The sequence below is a fragment of the Sapajus apella genome, unplaced genomic scaffold (assembly GCF_009761245.1).
Source record: "Sapajus apella isolate SASKATOON/1434 unplaced genomic scaffold, GSC_monkey_1.0 scaffold80, whole genome shotgun sequence".
NCBI lineage: Eukaryota > Metazoa > Chordata > Mammalia > Primates > Cebidae > Sapajus > Sapajus apella.
Genome location: NW_022437020.1, coordinates 5326032 through 5330429, shown reverse-complemented (window position 1 = coordinate 5330429; position 4398 = coordinate 5326032). Strand labels below are relative to the sequence as shown.

Genomic DNA, 4398 nt, shown 5'->3' with positions numbered 1-4398 from the left:
GCTTTGCCTACCTGACACTAAATATCTGGCCACCTGGGGCACCTGGGAGATTTTCTGGATTCTTCATTTTCCATCTGAATGTTTGGCCGTGCTTGGATGCCACCAGACGGCATTTGTGGAGAGAGTGGCTGAGAAGATGTCTGCAAAGGGGGAAGAGAATCTAACTTTCTTTGTCAGAATCCAGTTAATCTTATTAATAAGGTAGAAAAGTTTAAGCCCAAATAGGGGTGTATCTGATTAAATCTGGATTAACAGAAAATACACCAGGAAGAACCATAAATAAGGACAGCAGTAATTACGCCCACGTGAAAGAGGGGCGTGAGTTAAACCTGCACCAGCAGACCAGAGAACATGCCTTCCAATATGGCAAGATTGCCGCGGTTGTATTAATACATTTTAATTATATGATTGATGTGGGCTTCAAAAGAAAACTCAGAAGCCACAGTGGCTCCGAGGGCATGAGCATTATCGAAAGGATAAAGACAGCTTCCCCAGAAGAAAACCATTGGAAGAGGAAGCCTGGGAGGTTTGCATGGCAGAACTAATCAATAATGTCTTGGTTTTATCTATATTAAGTTTAATAAAATTTGATGAAATCTGTGATTGAAGATCACACACACAATTATGGCAATATCAAGGGTATGCTGCAGCATATGCTCAGCCTGGGCAGTATAGCAAATCAGAGACTGGATGTATACGATACTGTACACCATGAGAACATGGAGAACCCAAAAAAGGGAGCCTTCCCTGAGTGCCTTCTCCTCCTGTGATTACAAAATAAACAGGGTAAGCTTTCTCACCAGCCTTCACCAAGCACCTTTTCCTCTCATTCTCTCAGCTTTCTGAAATCGGAATTTTAAAGCAGTAGGTTAAAAAAGCACGTTTCTAAAGGTGCTTCCAAAATCTGCCCTATAAACAAAAGCCTGCCCTGGAATGACTTTCCCTTTATCTTATCCTATGAAACCAAAGGAAACAAGATAATTTCAAAGATGACTCAGCAGAGAGGAAAGGGGGAAAACTGGAGAAATTTCCACCAGGTCCCTTGCAAAAAAAGGGGACGAGGACTTTGTTGTCAAATTTCACATGCAGCTTTGCCAAACAAAAGAAGAAAATGAGACCGGCAATTACCTCAGCTTTAAGAGCTCAGTGAAAATCGCTTTAATCCCCCGGACTTTGTACTACTGTCATATTTTGCTTTCTCTTCAACAGGTGTAGAAATTGCCTGGACTGGAGCTGGAAAACAGCATTCAGACCCTGCAGGCGAAACGCAAGCAAAGGATTTGCTTAGTTGCAGCTGGTCATCTCGTATCTTCTTCAGGATTTGTTTCATGGTAACTTATTTTTTATTTTTTTATTTTATTAATTAACTAATTTATTTATTTATTTATTTTTAGACAGAGTCTTACTCTGTCACCCAGGCTGGAATACAATGTCGAGATCTTGGCTCACTGCAACCTCCCCCTCCCGGGTTCAAGCTATTCTCCTGCCTCAGCCTCCCGAGTAGCTGAGATTACAGGTGCCTGTGACCATGCCCAGCTGATTTTTGTATTTTTAGTAGAGACAGGGTTTCACCATATTGGCCAGGCCGGTCTTGAATTCCTGACCTCGTGATCCACCTGCTTTAGCCTGCCAAAGTGCTGGGGTTACAGGTGTGAGCCACTGCACCCAGCAGTAACTTATTTTAATCAGTTTGGCAGCAGAAAATATTGACTTTCCTCACAAAAGTGATTCAGGGCCAGGCGCAGTGGCTCACGCCATAATCCCAACACTTTGGGAGGCCGAGGCTGGTGGATCACGAGGTCAAGAGATCGAGACCATCCTGGTCAACATGGTGAAACCCCATCTCTACTAAAAATACAAAACATTAGCTGGGCATGGTGGCGCGTGCCTGTAATCCCAGCTACTTAGGAGGCGGAGGCAGGAGAATTGCCTGAACCCAGGAGGCGGAGGTTGCGGTGAGCCGAGATTGCGCCATTGCACTCCAGCCTGGGTAACAAGAGCGAAACTCCATCTCAAAAAAAAAGTGATTCAGGTAGGTAAGCGTTCCTGGGTTGTGTATGGAAGAGGTAAAAGCAACCATTGTTTGAATTCAATTCTAACAATTCAGCGAGGAAAACAGTGAAAATCAGTCATCCTTTTTATGCCTGTGTTCAATGCCATTTTATACTTGAGGATCTCTGATAAGCCAAATGCCTAAGCAACATCACACATTGCGAAATTTGAGGGTTTTTTGTTTTTACTTCGCTTTAAAAAAGTCATGTCACAGAATACTCCCCCAAAAAAGTAGTAAAGTTATGTTATTAACAAACGAAAAACATAACCATGCTTGTGACAGGAATCCTTTTCCTAAAACTGATTTGAGTCCTTTTTTTTCTTTTTTTGCAATTTTGTAACTATATTTGATGTATTTGACGATCACCTATGAGGCCTCATCCACATTAAGTGTAGATTTTTGAAAGTGGTAACAGGTACGTAGGTAATCAAAGTATAGAGCTTATTTGGTGAAGCGTCATCTTCATTACGTTTTCTGGACATCCGTACACGGATTCGGTATGGGACATTCCCTATTCCTTAGGCCCGGGGAGCTTTGTTGAGCCTGATATCAATGCACACATCTGGAGTTCCTATCTCCTTCATGGCACATTTCCAAATCTCTTTGATGCCCGAGGGGCACGTTTCTTGAAGCCCACTCCATGGATGCGCTTGTGAATGTTGGTTGTGTATTCTCGGGTCACCACCTCGTTGATGGCAGAATGACCCTTTTTGTTCTTCTCGCCATCCTTCTTTGTGGGAGCCATTTCTGCCGACTCTAAGTTAGAAAGGAAGACCATTTTTATCTCATAAAGGAGACAAAAATTTTCTAAACAAAAGAAGTATTTTTTCCACAATGTCTTCATTGCCCTGCCTGAGTAAGTGGAAGATCTAAGACTCTAAAGTAGGGCTTTTGACTCAAAAGCCACATTGCTTCTGTTACACTGCTCTACCTTTAATTAAAGAAATCAATAAAGGCCAGGCACAGTGGCTCCTGCCCGTAATCCCAGCCCTTTGGGAGGAGTTAGGAGTTTAAGACCAGCCTGGCCAACATGGTAAAAAAGAAACTGAAAATACAAAAATTAGCCGGGTGTGGTAGTGCATGCCTGTAATCCCAGCTACTCAGGAGGCTGAGGCAGGAGAATCACTTGAACCCAGGAGGCGGAGGTTGCAGTTAGTGGAGATGGTGCCACTGCACTCCAGCCTGGGCGACAGAGTAAGACTCTGTCTCAGAAAAATAAATAAATGAAGAAAAAAATAAAATGGAGAACACAATATTTTAATGGTCTGCTTCTTTCTAGGTTCTCATGGTATTCGCTACAACTATTTGATAGAAATTCCATGACCATTTAGAAGCCAAGAATGAGGGGACCCGCTCCTAGCCCCACCAGGATAAAAAGCTTTGCATCAGTCAGTTCAGGTCCTCTGAGAAACAGAAGCCATGATAAAATTAGCCATGCAAGAGACTTGAATGTTCAAGTTTGTGAATCTTCTACTTTGGTAGAAGCAGGTCAGCTCTTGGGAAGATGACTACCAATTTGAATGTTGCTTCACCGAGAAGACGTCACATCTCTCTTTCCTGAAAGGAGCCGTCTGCATTTTGCATTTCCTTGCCTTATTTGGAGACATTCTATTTTGAACTGGCTGAAGCCTCCATCCCCAGTGAAGAGCGATATTATTAACTCTGATTGACCAGGACTGACGGCAAGAGAGTGAGAGTTAGTGCTATATGAATTACACAGAGTGTGTATCAAGATGGAAATAAAAGCTGCAATGTGCAGACAGGAAGGGTGAAGGGTCCATTGAAAATCAGAGAGATTAGCAACTCATCACATTATTTGTGGGTTATCAGGAGACAGAGGTAATGAAAGTGAGACCTGTATCCTTGATCAATAAGAGTTTGACTGCATTTTGAGTTCATTTTCCCCTGCCGAGAGAGAGACAGCAGGCTTACTATTGATCACCGTGTTAATCCATAACCAGACTGGGCCTTAGCCTGGTGGAGCAAGCAGGAAAAATAAGATAATAAGCAGGAACTCTTGATCTTTTATTATGGTGTGCTAGATAAAGAGAGTGTGGGGGTTCAAGGTGGAATACTTTACAGTTAACCCTTACGGTCCCTCTTAATTTGAAATGCATGAGAAGAAGAATTGCAGCCCACCTTACTCTGACTTTTATTTGACCTTATTTTGTCTGCTTCCTATCCAAAGTGTGCCATGGCCCCTTTCACAGACTGGAGGTCAATGTAAGTGGGCCAAGGGACAGCTGAAATGATGTTAGGCCCAGAGTAAAGGAGGAAGACCCTCCAAACCCCGCTCACAAAAATCAAGCGAAATTAAGCATTAATTGCATCTTTTTTTCCTTTGT

General features: G+C 42.8%; 1 pseudogene; it reads right to left on the bottom strand.

Annotated features, from left to right (window-relative positions):
* Window positions 1-2415: 2415 nt before the first annotated feature.
* On the bottom strand, window positions 2416-2798 carry LOC116533222 (annotated as a pseudogene).
* Window positions 2799-4398: the final 1600 nt, after the last annotated feature.